This window comes from Scyliorhinus torazame, unplaced genomic scaffold (assembly GCF_047496885.1).
Source record: "Scyliorhinus torazame isolate Kashiwa2021f unplaced genomic scaffold, sScyTor2.1 scaffold_578, whole genome shotgun sequence".
Taxonomy (NCBI): Eukaryota; Metazoa; Chordata; class Chondrichthyes; order Carcharhiniformes; family Scyliorhinidae; genus Scyliorhinus; species Scyliorhinus torazame.
The window spans coordinates 48,794-67,500 of record NW_027308305.1 but is presented as its reverse complement, the minus strand read 5'-3'; the positions used below and the strand labels follow the sequence as shown (position 1 = coordinate 67,500).

At 68.3% G+C, this 18,707-nt stretch overlaps 1 protein-coding gene across 1 annotated transcript in view; it reads right to left on the bottom strand.

Annotated features, from left to right (window-relative positions):
• LOC140406519 (protein fantom-like) overlaps positions 1-18,707 on the bottom strand; it is a gene marked incomplete at its 3' end in the record, with an annotated part of 127,060 nt that overhangs the window by 62,022 nt on the left and 46,331 nt on the right. The gene's annotated exons all lie outside the window — the stretch shown is intronic.

Sequence of the window (18,707 nt, the reverse complement as noted above, 5' to 3'; positions counted from 1 at the left end):
GGGGACCACAGCGAGAGGGTCAGTGAGGGCAGTGGATGTCCCCAGACGGGAACCGTACAAACACCCACACACTCCAACAATCCGCTTTCCCCACCCCCCTCCACTCCGACTCACCCCCCTCCCCTCCGACACACCCCCTCCCCTCCGACACACCCCCTCCCCTCCGACTCACCCCCCTCCCCTCCGACTCACCCCCTCCCCTCCGACTCACCCCCTCCCCTCCGGCTCACCCCCTCCCCTCCGACTCACCCCCTCCCCTCCGACTCACCCCCTCCCCTCCGACTCAACCCCCTCCCCTCCGACTCACCCCCCTCCCCTCCGACTCACTCCCCTCCCCTCCGACTCACCCCCCTCCGACTCACCCCCTCACCTCCGACTCAGCCCCTCCCCTCCGACTCACCCCCTCCCCTCCGACTCACCCCCTCCCCTCCGACTCACCCCCTCACCCCCTCACCTCCGACTCACCCCCTCCATCCGACTCACCCCCTCCCCTCCGACTCACTCCTCTCCGACTCACTCCCCACCGACTCACCCCCTCCCCTCCGACTCACCCCCTCACCCCCTCACCTCCGACTCACCCCCTCCCGCCGACTCACCCCCTCCCCTCCGACTCACTCCTCTCCGACTCACTCCCCACCGACTCACCCCCTCACTTCCGACTCACCCCCTCCCCTCCGACACACCCCCTCCCCTCCGACTCACCCCCTCCCCTCCGACTCACCCCCTCCCCTCCGACTCACCCCCTCCCTTCCGACTCACCCCCTCCCCTCCGACTCACCCCCTCCCCTCCGACTCACCCCCTCCCCTCCGACTCACCCCCTCCCCTCCGACTCACCCCCTCCCCTCCGACTCACCCCTCCCCTCCGACTCACCCCCTCCCCTCCGACTCACCCCCTCCCCTCCGACTCACCCCCTCCCCTCCGACTCACCCCCTCCCCTCCGACTCACCCCCTCCCCTCCGACTCACCCCCTCCCCTCCGACTCACCCCCTCCCCTCCAACACAACCCCTCCCCTCCGACTCACCCCCTCCCCTCCAACCCCCTCCCCTCCGACTCACTCCCCTCCGACTCACCCCCTCCCCTCCGACTCAACCCCTCCCCTCCGACACACCCCTCCCCTCCGACTCACCCCCTCCCCTCCGACTCACCCCCTCCCCTCCGACTCACCCCCTCCCCTCCATCTCACCCCCTCCCCTCCATCTCACCCCCTCCCCTCCGACTCACCCCCTCCCCTCCGACCCCCTCCCCTCCGACCCCCTCCCCTCCGACTCACCCCCTCACCTCCGACTCACCCCCTCCCCTCCGACTCACCCCCTCCCCTCCGACTCACCCCCTCCCCTCCGACTCACCCCCTCCCCTCCGACTCACCCCCTCCCCTCCGACTCACCCCTCCCCTCCGACTCACCCCTCCCCTCCGACTCACCCCTCCCCTCCGACTCACCCCCTCCCCTCCGACTCACCCCCTCCCCTCCGACTCACCCCCTCCCCTCCGACTCACCCCCTCCCCTCCGACTCACCCCCTCCCCTCCAACACAACCCCTCCCCTCCGACTCACCCCCTCCCCTCCAACCCCCTCCCCTCCGACTCACCCCCTCCCCTCCGACTCACCCCCTCCCCTCCGACTCACCCCCTCCCCTCCGACTCACCCCCTCCCCTCCGACTCACCCCCTCCCCTCCGACTCACCCCCTCCCCTCCGACTCACCCCCTCCCCTCCGCACACCCCTCCCCTCCGACTCACTCCCTCCCCTCCGACTCACCCCCTCCCCTCCGACTCACCCCCTCCCCTCCATCTCACCCCCTCCCCTCCATCTCACCCCCTCCCCCCCGACTCACCCCCTCCCCTCCGACCCTCTCCCCTCCGACCCCCTCCCCTCCGACTCACCCCCTCACCTCCGACTCACCCCCTCACCTCCGACTCAGCCCCTCCCCTCCGACTCAGCCCCTCCCCTCCGACTCAGCCCCTCCCCTCCGACTCAGCCCCTCCCCTCCGACTCAACCCCCTCCACTCCGACTCACCCCCCTCCACTCCGACTCACCCCCTCCCCTCCGACTCACCCCCTCCCCTCCGACTCACCCCCTCCCCTCCGACTCACCCCCTCCCCTCCGACTCACCCCCTCCCCTCCGACCCCCTCCCCTCCGACTCACCCCCTCCCCTCCGACTCACCCCCTCCCCTCCGACTCACCCCCTCCCCTCCGACTCACCCCCTCCCCTCCGACCCCCTCCCCTCCGACTCAGCCCCTCCCCTCCGACTCACCCCCCTCCGACTCACCCCCTCACCTCCGACTCAGCCCCTCCCCTCCGACTCACCCCCTCCCCTCCGACTCACCCCCTCACGCCCTCACCTCCGACTCACCCCCTCCCTCCGACTCACCCCCTCCCCTCCGACTCACTCCTCTCCGACTCACTCCCCACCGACTCACCCCCTCACCTCCGACTCACCCCCTCCCCTCCGACTCACCCCCTCCCCTCCGACACCCCCTCCCCACCGACTCAGCCCCTCCCCACCGACTCAGCCCCTCCCCTCCGACTCACCCCCTCCCCTCCGACTCACCCCCTCCCCTCCGACTCACCCCTCCTCTCCGACTCACCCCCTCCCATCCGACCCCCTCCCCTCCGACTCACCCCCTCCCCTCCGACTCACCCCCTCCCCTCCGACTCACCCCCTCCCCTCCAACACAACCCCTCCCCTCCGACTCACCCCCTTCCCTCCAACCCCCTCCCCTCCGACTCACTCCCCTCCGACTCACCCCCTCCCCTCCGACTCACCCCCTCCCCTCCGACTCACCCCCTCCCCTCCGACACACCCCTCCCCTCCGACTCACCCCCTCCCCTCCGACTCACCCCTTCCCCTCCGACTCACCCCCCTCCCTCCGACTCACCCCCCTCCCTCCGACTCAGCCCCATCCCCTCCGACTCACCCCCTCCCCTCCGACTCACTCCCCTCCCCTCCGACTCACCCCCTCCCCTCCGACTAACCCCCTCCGACTCAACCCCTCCCCTCCGACTCACCCCCTCCCCTCCGACTCACCCCCTCCGACTAACCCCCTCCGACTAACCCCCTCCGACTCACCCCCCTCCGACACCCCCCTCCGACTCACCCTCTCCACTCCGACTCACCCCTCCCCTCCGACTCACCCCTCCCCTCCGACTCAGCCCCCTCCCCTCCGACTCACCCCCTCCCCTCCGACTCAGCCCCCTCCCCTCCGACACCCCCCTCCGACACCCCCCTCCGACTCACCCTCTCCCCTCCGACACCCCCCTCCCCTCCGACTCACCCCCCTCCGACTCACCCTCTCCCCTCCGACTCACCCTCTCCCCTCCGACTCACCCTCTCCCCTCCGACTCACCCCCTCCCCTCCGACTCAGCCACCTCCCCTCCGACACCCCCCTCCGACACCCCCCTCCGACTCACCCTCTCCCCTCCGACACCCCCCTCCCCTCCGACTCACCCCCCTCCGACTCACCCTCTCCCCTCCGACTCACCCTCTCCCCTCCGACTCACCCCTCCCCTCCGACTCACTCCCCTCCCCTCCGACTCACCCCCTCCGACTCACTCAACTCCGACTCACTCCCCTCCGACTCACTCCCCTCCGACTCACTCCCTTCCGACTCACTCCCCTCCGACTCACTCCCTCCGACTCACTCCCCTCCGACTCACTCCCCTCCCCTCTGACACCCCCCCTCCCCTCCAACTCAGCCCCTCCCCTCCGACTCAGCCCCTCCACTCCGACTCAGCCCCTCCCCTCCGACTCACCACCCTCCCCTCCGACTCACCACCCTCCCCTCTGACACACCCCCTCCGACACACCCCCCTCCCCTCCGACTCACCCCCTCCCCTCCGACTCACCCCCTCCCCTCTGACACCCCCCCCTTCCCTCCGACTCAGCCCCTCCCCTCCGACTGACTCCCCTCCGACTCACCCCCTCCCATCCGACTCACCCCCTCCGACTCACCCCCTCCCCTCCGACACACCCCCTCCACTCCGACTCACTCCCCTCCCCTCCGACTCACCCCCTCCCCTCCGACTCACCCCCTCCCCTCCGACTCACTCCCCTCCCCTCCGACTCACCCCCTCCCCTCCGACTCACCCCCTCCCCTCCGACTCACCCCCTCCCCTCCGACACACCCCCTCCCCTCCGTCTCACCCCCTCCCCTCCGACTCACTCATCTCCCCTCCAACTCACCTCTCCCCTCCGACACCCCCATCCCCTCCGACTCACCCCCCTCCGACTCACCCTCCTCCGACTCACTCCCCTAGCCTCCAACTCACCCCCTCCCCTCCGACTCACCCCCTCCCCTCCGACTCACCCCCTCCCCTCCGACACACTCCTCTCCGACTCACTCCCCTCCGACTCACTCCCCTCCGACTCACCCCCCTCTGACTCACTCCCCTCCGACACAGCCACTCCCCTCCGACTCACCCCCTCCCCTCCGACTCAGCCCCTCCCCTCCGGCTCACCCCCTCCCCTCCGAAACACTCCCCTCCGACTCACTCCCCTCCCCTCCGACTCACTCCCCTCCGACTCACCCCCTCCCCTCCGACTCACTCCCCTCCGACTCACCCCCCTCCCCTCCGACTCACCCCCCTCCCCTCCGACTCAGCCCCTCCCCTCCGACTCACCGCCCCTCCCCTCCGACTCACCACCCTCCCCTCCGACTCACTCCCCTCCGACTCACCCCCTCCCCTCCGACTCACCCCCTCCCCTCCGACTCACCCCCTCCCCTCCGACTCACCCCCTCCCTTCCGACTCACCCACTCCCCTCCGACTCACCCCCTCCCCTCCGACTCACCCCCTCCCCTCCGACTCACCCCCCTCCGACTCACCCCCCTCCGACTCACCCCCCTCCGACTCACCCCCTCCCCTCCAACTCAGCCCCTCCCCTCCGACTCACTCCCCTCCGACTCACCCTCTCCCCTCCGACTCACTCCCCTCCGACTCACCCTCCTCTGACTCACTCCCCTCCGACTCACCCCCCCTCCCCTCCGACTCACCCCCCTCCCCTCCGACTCACTCCCCTCCCCTCCGACTCACTCCCCTTCGACTCACTCCCCTCCGACTCACCCCTCCCCGCCGACTCACTCCCCTCCCCTCCGACTCACTCCCCTCCCCTCCGACTCATCCCCCTCCCTTCCGACTCACCCCCCTCCGACTCACTCCCCTCCGACTCACTCCCCTCCGACTCACTCCCCTCCGACTCACTCCCTCCGGCTCACCCCCCTCCGACTCACCCCCCTCCCCTCCGACTCACTCCCCTCCGACTCACCCCCCTCCGACTCACCCCCCTCCGACTCACTCCCCTCCGACTCACTCCCCTCCCCTCCGACTCACTCCCCTCCGACTCACTCCCCTCCGACTCACTCCCCTCCGACTCACCCCCTCCCCTCCGACTCACTCCCCTCCCCTCCGACTCACCCCCCTCCCCTCCGACTCACCCCCTCCCCTCCGACTCAACCCCCTCCCCTCCGACTCACCCCCCTCCCCTCCGACTCACCCCATCCCCTCCGACTCACCCCCTCCCCTCCGACTCACCCCCTCCCCTCCGACTCACTCCCCTCCCCTCCGACTCACCCCCCTCCCCTCCGACTCACCCCCTCCCCTCCACTCCCCTCCGACTCACTCCCCTCCGACTCACTCCCCTCCGACTCACCCCCTCCCCTCCGACTCACCCCCTCCCCTCCGACTCACCCCCTCCCCTCCGACTCACTCCCCTCCCCTCCGACTCACCCCCCTCCCCTCCGACTCACCCCCTCCCCTCCACTCCCCTCCGACTCACTCCCCTCCGACTCACTCCCCTCCGACTCACTCCCCTCCGACTCACTCCCCTCCGACTCACTCCCCTCCGACTCACTCCCCTCCGACTCACTCCCTCCGACTCACTCCCCTCCGACTCACTCCCCTCCCACTCACTCCCCTCCCACTCACTCCCCTCCCACTCACTCCCCTCCCACTCACTCCCCTCCCACTCACTCCCCTCCCACTCACTCCCCTCCGACTCTCTCCCCTCCGACTCACTCCCCTCCGACTCACTCCCCTCCCCTCCGACTCACTCCCCTCCCCTCCGACTCACTCCCCTCCCCTCCGACTCTCTCCCCTCCGACTCACTCCCCTCCGACTCACTCCCCTCCCCTCCGACTCACTCCCCTCCCCTCCGACTCACTCCCCTCCCCTCCGACTCACTCCCCTCCAACTCACTCCCCTCCCCTCCGACTCACTCCCCTCCGACTCACTCCCCTCCCCTCCGACTCACTCCCCTCCGACTCACTCCCCTCCGACTCACTCCCCTCCCCTCCGACTCACTCCCCTCCCCTCCGACTCACTCCCCTCCCCTCCGACTCACTCCCCTCCGACTCACTCCCCTCCGACTCACTCCCCTCCGACTCACTCCCCTCCGACTCACTCCCCTCCGACTCACTCCCCTCCGACTCACTCCCCTCCGACTCACTCCCTCCGACTCACTCCCCTCCGACTCACTCCCCTCCCACTCACTCCCCTCCCATTCACTCCCCTCCCACTCACTCCCCTCCGACTCACTCCCCTCCGACTCACTCCCTCCGACTCACTCCCCTCCCACTCACCTCCCCCTCCCTCACCCTGCACTCCCTCCCCCTCACTCCCCTCCCCTCACACCCTCCCCCTCCCCCCCTCCCACTCACCCCCCCCCCCCCCCCTCTCCCCCCCCCCCCCCCCCTCCCACTCCCACTCCCCCACTCTCCCCTCCCACTCACTCCCCTCCCACTCACTCCTCTCCCACACACTCCCCTCCCACTCACTCCCCTCCCACTCACTCCCCTCCCACTCACTCCCCTCCCACTCACTCCCCTCCCACTCACTCCCCTCCCACTCACTCCCCTCCCACTCACTCCCCTCCCCTCCGACTCACTCCCTCCGACTCACTCCCTCCGACTCACCCCCCTCCGACTCACTCCCCTCCGACTCACTCCCCTCCGACTCACCCCCCACCGACTCACTCCCCTCCGACTCACTCCCCTCCGACTCACTCCCCTCCGACTCACTCCCCTCCGACTCACTCCCCTCCGACTCACTCCCCTCCGACTCACTCCCCTCCGACTCACTCCCCTCCGACTCACTCCCCTCCGACTCACTCCCCTCCGACTCACTCCCTTCCCCTCTGACTCACTCCCCTCCGACTCACTCCCCTCCGACTCACTCCCCTCCGACTCACTCGCCTCCGACTCACTCCCCTCCGACTCACTCCCCTCCGACTCACTCCCCTCCACTCACTCCCCTCCACTCACTCCCCTCCGACTCACCCCCCTCCCCTCCGACACACTCCCCTCCGACTCACTCCCCTCCGACTCACTCCCCTCCCCTCCGACTCACTCCCCTCCGGCTCACTCCCCTCCCCTCCGACTCACTCCCCTCCGACTCACTCCCCTCCGACTCACTCCCCTCCGACTCACTCCCTCTGACTCACTCCCTCCGACTCACTCCCCTCCGACTCACTCCCCTCCGACTCACTCCCCTCCGACTCACCCCCCTCCCCTCCGACACACTCCCCTCCGACTCACTCCCCTCCGACTCACTCCCCTCCCCTCCGACTCACTCCCCTCCGGCTCACTCCCCTCCGACTCACTCCCCTCCGACTCACTCCCCTCCGACTCACTCCCTGTGACTCACTCCCCTCCGACTCACTCCCCTCCGACTCACCCCCTCCGACTCACCCCCTCCGACTCACTCCCCTCCGACTCACTCCCCTCCGACTCACTCCCCTCCGACTCACTCCCCTCCGACTCACTCCCCTCCGACACACTCCCCTCCCCTCCGACTCAACCCCCTCCCCTCCCCTCCGACTCACTCCCCTCCGACTCACTCCCCTCCGACACACTCCCCTCCCCTCCGACTCAACCCCCTCCCCTCCGACTCACTCCCCCCGACTCTCTCCCCTCCGACTCACTCCCCTCCGACTCACTCCCCTCCGACTCACTCCCCTCAGACTCACTCCCCTCCGAATCACTCCCCTCCGACTCACTCCCCTCCGACTCACTCCCCTCCGACTCACTCCCCTCCGACTCACTCCCCTCCGACTCACTCCCCTCCGACTCACTCCCCTCCGACTCACTCCCCTCCGACTCACTCCCCTCCGACTCACTCCCCTCCGACTCATTCCCCTCCCCTCCGACTCACTCCCCTCCGACTCACTCCCCTCCGACTCACTCCCCTCCGACTCACTACCCTCCGACTCACTACCCTCCGACTCAATCCCCTCCGACTCACTCCCCTCCCCTCCGACTCACTCCCCTCCCCTCCGACTCACTCCCCTCCCCTCCGACTCACTCCCCTCCCCTCCGACTCACTCCCCTCCGACTCACTCCCCTCCGACTCACTCCCCTCCGACTCACTCCCCTCCGACTCACCCCCCTCCGACTCACCCCCCTCCGACACACTCCCCTCCCCTCCGACTCACTCCCCTCCGACTCACCTCACAACCCTCCGACTCACTCCCCTCCGACTCACTCCCCTCCCCTCCGAATCACTCCCCTCCGACTCACTCCCCTCCGACTCACTCCCCTCCGACTCACTCCCCTCCGACTCACTCCCCTCCGACTCACTCCCCTCCGACTCACTCCCCTTCGACTCACTCCCCTCCGACATACTCCCCCCCGACTCACTCCCCTCCGACTCACTCTCCTCCGACTCACTCCCCTCCCATTCACTCCCCTCCCACTCACTCCCCTCCCACTCACTCCCCTCCCACTCACACCTCTCCCACTCACTCCCCTACCACTCACTCCTCTCCCACACACTCCCATCCCACTCACTCCCCTCCCACTCACTCCCCTCCCACTCACTCCCCTCCCACTCACTCCCCTCCCACTCACTCCCCTCCGACTCACTCCCCTCCGACTCACCCCCTCCCCTCCGACTCACCCCCTCCCCTCCGACTCACCCCCTCCCCTCCGACTCACTCCCCTCCCCTCCGACTCACCCCCCTCCCCTCCGACTCACCCCCTCCCCTCCACTCCCCTCCGACTCACTCCCCTCCGACTCACTCCCCTCCGAATCACTCCCCTCCGACTCACTCCCCTCCGACTCACTCCCCTCCGACTCACTCCCCTCCGACTCACTCCCTCCGACTCACTCCCCTCCGACTCACTCCCCTCCCACTCACTCCCCTCCCACTCACTCCCCTCCCACTCACTCCCCTCCCACTCACTCCCCTCCCACTCACTCCCCTCCCACTCACTCCCCTCCGACTCTCTCCCCTCCGACTCACTCCCCTCCGACTCACTCCCCTCCCCTCCGACTCACTCCCCTCCCCTCCGACTCACTCCCCTCCCCTCCGACTCTCTCCCCTCCGACTCACTCCCCTCCGACTCACTCCCCTCCCCTCCGACTCACTCCCCTCCCCTCCGACTCACTCCCCTCCCCTCCGACTCACTCCCCTCCAACTCACTCCCCTCCCCTCCGACTCACTCCCCTCCGACTCACTCCCCTCCCCTCCGACTCACTCCCCTCCGACTCACTCCCCTCCGACTCACTCCCCTCCCCTCCGACTCACTCCCCTCCCCTCCGACTCACTCCCCTCCCCTCCGACTCACTCCCCTCCGACTCACTCCCCTCCGACTCACTCCCCTCCGACTCACTCCCCTCCGACTCACTCCCCTCCGACTCACTCCCCTCCGACTCACTCCCTCCGACTCACTCCCCTCCGACTCACTCCCCTCCCACTCACTCCCCTCCCATTCACTCCCCTCCCACTCACTCCCCTCCGACTCACTCCCCTCCCACTCACTCCCCTCCCACTCACTCCTCTCCCACACACTCCCCTCCCACTCACTCCCCTCCCACTCACTCCCCTCCCACTCACTCCCCTCCCACTCACTCCCCTCCCACTCACTCCCCTCCCACTCACTCCCCTCCCACTCACTCCCCTCCCCTCCGACTCACTCCCTCCGACTCACTCCCTCCGACTCACTCCCTCCGACTCACCCCCCTCCGACTCACTCCCCTCCGACTCACTCCCCTCCGACTCACCCCCCACCGACTCACTCCCCTCCGACTCACTCCCCTCCGACTCACTCCCCTCCGACTCACTCCCCTCCGACTCACTCCCCTCCGACTCACTCCCCTCCGACTCACTCCCCTCCGACTCACTCCCCTCCGACTCACTCCCCTCCGACTCACTCCCTTCCCCTCTGACTCACTCCCCTCCGACTCACTCCCCTCCGACTCACTCCCCTCCGACTCACTCGCCTCCGACTCACTCCCCTCCGACTCACTCCCCTCCGACTCACTCCCCTCCACTCACTCCCCTCCACTCACTCCCCTCCGACTCACCCCCCTCCCCTCCGACACACTCCCCTCCGACTCACTCCCCTCCGACTCACTCCCCTCCCCTCCGACTCACTCCCCTCCGGCTCACTCCCCTCCCCTCCGACTCACTCCCCTCCGACTCACTCCCCTCCGACTCACTCCCCTCCGACTCACTCCCTCTGACTCACTCCCTCCGACTCACTCCCCTCCGACTCACTCCCCTCCACTCACTCCCCTCCGACTCACCCCCCTCCCCTCCGACACACTCCCCTCCGACTCACTCCCCTCCGACTCACTCCCCTCCCCTCCGACTCACTCCCCTCCGGCTCACTCCCCTCCCCTCCGGCTCACTCCCCTCCGACTCACTCCCCTCCGACTCACTCCCCTCCGACTCACTCCCTGTGACTCACTCCCCTCCGACTCACTCCCCTCCGACTCACCCCCTCCGACTCACCCCCTCCGACTCACTCCCCTCCGACTCACTCCCCTCCGACTCACTCCCCTCCGACTCACTCCCCTCCGACTCACTCCCCTCCGACACACTCCCCTCCCCTCCGACTCAACCCCCTCCCCTCCGACTCACTCCCCCCGACTCTCTCCCCTCCGACTCACTCCCCTCCGACTCACTCCCCTCCGACTCACTCCCCTCCGACTCACTCCCCTCCGAATCACTCCCCTCCGACTCACTCCCCTCCGACTCACTCCCCTCCGACTCACTCCCCTCCGACTCACTCCCCTCCGACTCACTCCCCTCCGACTCACTCCCCTCCGACTCACTCCCCTCCGACTCACTCCCCTCCGACTCACTCCCCTCCGACTCATTCCCCTCCCCTCCGACTCACTCCCCTCCGACTCACTCCCCTCCGACTCACTCCCCTCCGACTCACTACCCTCCGACTCACTACCCTCCGACTCAATCCCCTCCGACTCACTCCCCTCCCCTCCGACTCACTCCCCTCCCCTCCGACTCACTCCCCTCCCCTCCGACTCACTCCCCTCCCCTCCGACTCACTCCCCTCCGACTCACTCCCCTCCGACTCACTCCCCTCCGACTCACTCCCCTCCGACTCACCCCCCTCCGACTCACCCCCCTCCGACACACTCCCCTCCCCTCCGACTCACTCCCCTCCGACTCACCTCACAACCCTCCGACTCACTCCCCTCCGACTCACTCCCCTCCCCTCCGAATCACTCCCCTCCGACTCACTCCCCTCCGACTCACTCCCCTCCGACTCACTCCCCTCCGACTCACTCCCCTCCGACTCACTCCCCTCCGACTCACTCCCCTCCGACATACTCCCCCCCGACTCACTCCCCTCCGACTCACTCTCCTCCGACTCACTCCCCTCCCATTCACTCCCCTCCCACTCACTCCCCTCCCACTCACTCCCCTCCCACTCACACCTCTCCCACTCACTCCCCTACCACTCACTCCTCTCCCACACACTCCCATCCCACTCACTCCCCTCCCACTCACTCCCCTCCCACTCACTCCCCTCCCACTCACTCCCCTCCCACTCACTCCCCTCCCACTCACTCCCCTCCCACTCACTCCCCTCCCACTCACTCCCCTCCCACTCACTCCCCTCCCCTCCGACTCACTCCCCTCCGACTCACTCCCCTCCGACTCACCCCCCTCCGACTCACTCCCCTCCGACTCACCCCCCACCGACTCACTCCCCTCCGACTCACTCCCCTCCGACTCACTCCCCTCCGACTCACTCCCCTCCGACTCACTCCCCTCCGACTCACTCCCCTCCGACTCACTCCCCTCCGACTCACTCCCCTCCGACTCACTCCCTTCCCCTCTGACTCACTCCCCTCCGACTCACTCCCCTCCCCTCCGACTCACTCCCTCCGACTCACTCCCCTCCGACTCACTCCCTTCCCCTCTGACTCACTCCCCTCTGACTCACTCCCCTCCGACTCACTCCCCTCCGACTCACTCCCCTCCGACTCACTCCCCTCCGACTCACTCCCCTCCGACTCACTCCCCTCCGACCCACTCCCCTCCGACTCACTCCCCTCCGACTCACTCCCCTCCGACTCACTCCCCTCCGACTCACTCCCCTCCGACTCACTCCCCTCCGACTCACTCCCCTCCGACTCACCCCCCTCCGACTCACCCCCCTCCGACTCATCCCGCTCCCCTCCGACACACTCCCCTCCGACTCACTCCCCTCCCCTCCGACTCACTCCCCTCCCCTCCGACTCACTCCCCTCCGACTCACTCCCCTCCCCTCCGACTCACTCCCCTCCGACTCACTCCCCTCCGACTCACTCCCCTCCGACTCACTCCCCTCCGACTCACTCCCTCTGACTCACTCCCTCTGACTCACTCCCTCTGACTCACTCCCTCTGACTCACTCCCTCTGACTCACTCCCTCTGACTCACTCCCTCTGACTCACTCCCCTCTGACTCACTCCCCTCTGACTCACTCCCCTCCGACTCACTCCCCTCTGACTCACCCCCTCCGACTCACTCCCCTCCGACTCACTCCCCTCCGACTCACTCCCCTCCCCTCCGACTCACTCCCCTCCCCTCCGACTCACCCCCCTCCCCTCCGACTCTCTCCCCTCCGACTCTCTCCCCTCCGACTCACTCCCCTCCGACTCACTCCCCTCCGACTCACTCCCCTCCGACTCACTCCCCTCCGACTCACTCCCCTCCGACTCACTCCCCTCCCCTCCGACTCACTCCCCTCCCCTCCGACTCACTCCCCTCCGACTCACTCCCCTCCCCTCCGACTCCCTCCCCTCCGACTCCCTCCCTTCCGACTCCCTCCCCTCCGACTCACCCCTCCCCTCCGACTCACTCCCCTCCCCTCCGACTAACTCCCCTCCCCTCCGACTCACTCCACTCCCCTCCGACTCACTCCCCTCCGACTCACTCCCCTCCGACTCACTCCCCTCCGACTCACTCCCCTCCGACTCACTCCCCTCCGACTCACTCCCCTCGGACTCACTCCCCTCGGACTCACTCCCCTCGGACTCACTCCCCTCCGACTCACTCCCCTCCGACTCACCCCCCTCCCCTCCGAATCACTCCCCTCCGACTCACTCCCCTCCGACTCACTCCCCTCCGACTCACTCCCCTCCGACTCACTCCCCTCCGACATACTCCCCTCCGACTCACTCCCCTCCGACTCACTCCCCTCCGACTCACTCCCCTCCGACTCACTCCCCTCCCATTCACTCCCCTCCCATTCACTCCCCTCCCACTCACTCCCCTCCCACTCACTCCCCTCCCACTCACTCCCCTCCCACTCACTCCTCTCCCACACACTCCCCTCCCACTCACTCCCCTCCCACTCACTCCCCTCCCACTCACTCCCCTCCCACTCACTCCCCTCCCACTCACTCCCCTCCCACTCACTCCCCTCCCACTCACTCCCCTCCCACTCACTCCCCTCCCCTCCGACTCACTCCCCTCCGACTCACTCCCTCCGACTCAACCCCCTCCGACTCACTCCCCTCCGACTCACCCCCCACCGACTCACTCCCCTCCGACTCACTCCCCTCCGACTCACTCCCCTCCGACTCACTCCCCTCCGACTCACTCCCCACCGACTCACTCCCCTCCGACTCACTCCCCTCCGACTCACTCCCCTCCGACTCACTCCCCTCCGACTCACTCCCTTCCGACTCACTCCCTTCCCCTCTGACTCACTCCCCTCCGACTCACTCCCCTCCCCTCCGACTCACTCCCCTCCGACTCTCTCCCTCCGACTCACCCCCCTCCGACTCACTCCCTTCCCCTCTGACTCACTCCCCTCTGACTCACTCCCCTCCGACTCACTCCCCTCCGACTCACTCCCCTCCGACTCACTCCCCTCCGACTCACTCCCCTCCGACTCACTCACCTCCGACACACTCCCCTCCGACACACTCCCCTCCGACACACTCCCCTCCGACTCACTCCCCTCCGACTCACTCCCCTCCGACTCACTCCCCTCCGACTCACTCCCCTCCGACTCACTCCCTCCGACTCACCCCCCTCCGACTCACTCCCCTCCGCCTCACTCCCCTCCGACTCACTCCCCTCCGACTCACTCCCCTCCGACTCACTCCCCTCCGACTCACTCCCCTCCGACTCACTCCCCTCCGACTCACTCCCCTCCGACTCACCCCCCTCCGACTCACCCCCCTCCGACTCACCCCCCTCCCCTCCGACACACTCCCCTCCGACTCACTCCCCTCCCCTCCGACTCACTCCCCTCCCCTCCGACTCACTCCCCTCCGACTCACTCCCCTCCCCTCCGACTCACTCCCCTCCCCTCCGACTCACTCCCCTCCGACTCACTCCCCTCCCCTCCGACTCACTCCCCTCCGACTCACTCCCCTCCGACTCACTCCCCTCCGACTCACTCCCCTCCGACTCACTCCCCTCCGACTCACTCCCCTCCGACTCACTCCCTCTGACTCACTCCCTCTGACTCACTCCCTCTGACTCACTCCCTCTGACTCACTCCCTCTGACTCACTCCCCTCCGACTCACTCCCCTCTGACTCACTCCCCTCTGACTCACTCCCCTCCGACTCACTCCCCTCCGACTCACCCCCTCCGACTCACTCCCCTCCGACTCACTCCCCTCCGACTCACTCCCCTCTGACTCACTCCCCTCTGACTCACTCCCCTCTGACTCACTCCCCTCTGACTCACTCCCCTCCGACTCACTCCCCTCCGACTCACCCCCTCCGACTCACTCCCCTCTGACTCACTCCCTCTGACTCACTCCCTCTGACTCACTCCCTCTGACTCACTCCCCTCTGACTCACTCCCTCTGACTCACTCCCTCTGACTCACTCCCCTCTGACTCACTCCCCTCTGACTCACTCCCCTCTGACTCACTCCCCTCCGACTCACTCCCCTCCGACTCACCCCCTCCGACTCACTCCCCTCCGACTCACTCCCCTCCGACTCACTCCCCTCCCCTCCGACTCACTCCCCTCCCCTCCGACTCACCCCCCTCCCCTCCGACTCTCTCCCCTCCGACTCTCTCCCCTCCGACTCACTCCCCTCCGACTCACTCCCCTCCGACTCACTCCCCTCCGACTCACTCCCCTCCGACTCACTCCCCTCCGACTCACTCCCCTCCGACTCACTCCCCTCCCCTCCGACTCACTCCCCTCCCCTCCGACTCACTCCCCTCCCCTCCGACTCACTCCCCTCCGACTCACTCCCCTCCCCTCCGACTCCCTCCCCTCCGACTCCCTCCCCTCCGACTCCCTCCCCTCCGACTCACTCCCCTCCGACTCACTCCCCTCCCCTCCGACTCACTCCCCTCCCCTCCGACTCACTCCCCTCCCCTCCGACTCACTCCCCTCCCCTCCGACTCACTCCCCTCCCCTCCGACTCACTCCCCTCCCCTCCGACTCACTCCCCTCCCCTCCGACTCCCTCCCCTCCGACTCCCTCCCTTCCGACTCACTCCCCTCCAACTCACCCCTCCCCTCCGACTCACTCCCCTCCCCTCCGACTAACTCCCCTCCCCTCCGACTCACTCCACTCCCCTCCGACTCACTCCCCTCCGACTCACTCCCCTCCGACTCACTCCCCTCCGACTCACTCCCCTCCGACTCACTCCCCTCCGACTCACTCCCCTCGGACTCACTCCCCTCCGACTCACTCCCCTCCGACTCACTCCCCTCCGACTCACCCCCCTCCCCTCCGAATCACTCCCCTCCGACTCACTCCCCTCCGACTCACTCCCCTCCGACTCACTCCCCTCCGACTGACTCCCCTCCGACATACTCCCCTCCGACTCACTCCCCTCCGACTCACTCCCCTCCGACTCACTCCCCTCCGACTCACTCCCCTCCCATTCACTCCCCTCCCATTCACTCCCCTCCCACTCACTCCCCTCCCACTCACTCCCCTCCCACTCACTCCCCTCCCACTCACTCCTCTCCCACACACTCCCCTCCCACTCACTCCCCTCCCACTCACTCCCCTCCCACTCACTCCCCTCCCACTCACTCCCCTCCCACTCACTCCCCTCCCACTCACTCCCCTCCCACTCACTCCCCTCCCCTCCGACTCACTCCCCTCCGACTCACTCCCTCCGACTCAACCCCCTCCGACTCACTCCCCTCCGACTCACCCCCCACCGACTCACGCCCCTCCGACTCACTCCCCTCCGACTCACTCCCCTCCGACTCACTCCCCTCCGACTCACTCCCCACCGACTCACTCCCCTCCGACTCACTCCCCTCCGACTCACTCCCCTCCGACTCACTCCCCTCCGACTCACTCCCTTCCGACTCACTCCCTTCCCCTCTGACTCACTCCCCTCCGACTCACTCCCCTCCCCTCCGACTCACTCCCCTCCGACTCTCTCCCTCCGACTCACCCCCCTCCGACTCACTCCCTTCCCCTCTGACTCACTCCCCTCTGACTCACTCCCCTCCGACTCACTCCCCTCCGACTCACTCCCCTCCGACTCACTCCCCTCCGACTCACTCCCCTCCGACTCACTCCCCTCCGACACACTCCCCTCCGACTCACTCCCCTCCGACTCACTCCCCTCCGACTCACTCCCCTCCGACTCACTCCCCTCCGACTCACTCCCCTCCGACTCACTCCCCTCCGACTCACTCCCTCCGACTCACCCCCCTCCGACTCACTCCCCTCCGCCTCACTCCCCTCCGACTCACTCCCCTCCGACTCACTCCCCTCCGACTCACTCCCCTCCGACTCACTCCCCTCCGACTCACTCCCCTCCGACTCACTCCCCTCCGACTCACCCCCCTCCGACTCACCCCCCTCCGACTCACCCCCCTCCCCTCCGACACACTCCCCTCCGACTCACTCCCCTCCCCTCCGACTCACTCCCCTCCCCTCCGACTCACTCCCCTCCGACTCACTCCCCTCCCCTCCGACTCACTCCCCTCCCCTCCGACTCACTCCCCTCCGACTCACTCCCCTCCCCTCCGACTCACTCCCCTCCGACTCACTCCCCTCCGACTCACTCCCCTCCGACTCACTCCCCTCCGACTCACTCCCTCTGACTCACTCCCTCTGACTCACTCCCTCTGACTCACTCCCTCTGACTCACTCCCTCTGACTCACTCCCCTCTGACTCACTCCCCTCTGACTCACTCCCCTCCGACTCACTCCCCTCCGACTCACCCCCTCCGACTCACTCCCCTCCGACTCACTCCCCTCCGACTCACTCCCCTCCCCTCCGACTCACTCCCCTCCCCTCCGACTCACCCCCCTCCCCTCCGACTCTCTCCCCTCCGACTCTCTCCCCTCCGACTCTCTCCCCTCCGACTCACTCCCCTCCGACTCACTCCCCTCCGACTCACTCCCCTCCGACTCACTCCCCTCCGACTCACTCCCCTCCGACTCACTCCCCTCCGACTCACTCCCCTCCGACTCACTCCCCTCCCCTCCGACTCACTCCCCTCCCCTCCGACTCACTCCCCTCCCCTCCGACTCACTCCCCTCCGACTCACTCCCCTCCCCTCCGACTCCCTCCCCTCCGACTCCCTCCCCTCCGACTCCCTCCCCTCCGACTCCCTCCCCTCCGACTCACTCCCCTCCGACTCACTCCCCTCCCCTCCGACTCACTCCCCTCCCCTCCGACTCACTCCCCTCCCCTCCGACTCACTCCCCTCCCCTCCGACTCACTCCCCTCCCCTCCGACTCACTCCCCTCCCCTCCGACTCACTCCCCTCCCCTCCGACTCACTCCCCTCCGACTCACTCCCCTCCGACTCACTCCCCTCCGACTCACTCCCCTCCGACTCACTCCCCTCCGACTCACTCCCCTCCGACTCACTCCCCTCCGACTCACTCCCCTCCGACTCTCTCCCCTCCGACTCTCTCCCCTCCGACTCTCTCCCCTCCCCTCCGACTCACTCCCCTGCCCTCCGACTCACTCCCCTCCCCTCCGACTCACTCCCCTCCCCTCCGACTCACTCCCCTCCCCTCCGACTCACTCCCCTCCCCTCCGACTCACTCCCCTCCCCTCCGACTCACTCCCCTCCCCTCCGACTCACTCCCCTCCGACTCACTCCCCTCCCCTCCGTCTCACTCCCCTCCCCTCCGACTCACTCCCCTCCCCTCCGACTCACTCCACTCCCCTCCGACTCACTCCACTCCCCTCCGACTCACTCCCCTCCGACTCACTCACCTCCGAGTCAGTCCCCTCCGAGTCAGTCCCCTCCGACTCAGTCCCCTCCGACTCACTCCCCTCCGACTCACTCCCCTCCGACTTACTCCCCTCCGACTCACTCGCCTCCCCTCCGACTCACTCCCCTCCCCTCCGACTCTCTCCCCTCCCCTCCGACTCACTCCCCTCCGACTCACTCCCCTCCGACTCACTCCCCTCCGACTCAGTCCCCTCCGACTCACTCCCCTACGACTCACTCGCCTCCCCTCCGACTCACTCCCCTCCCCTCCGACTCTCTCCCCTCCGACTC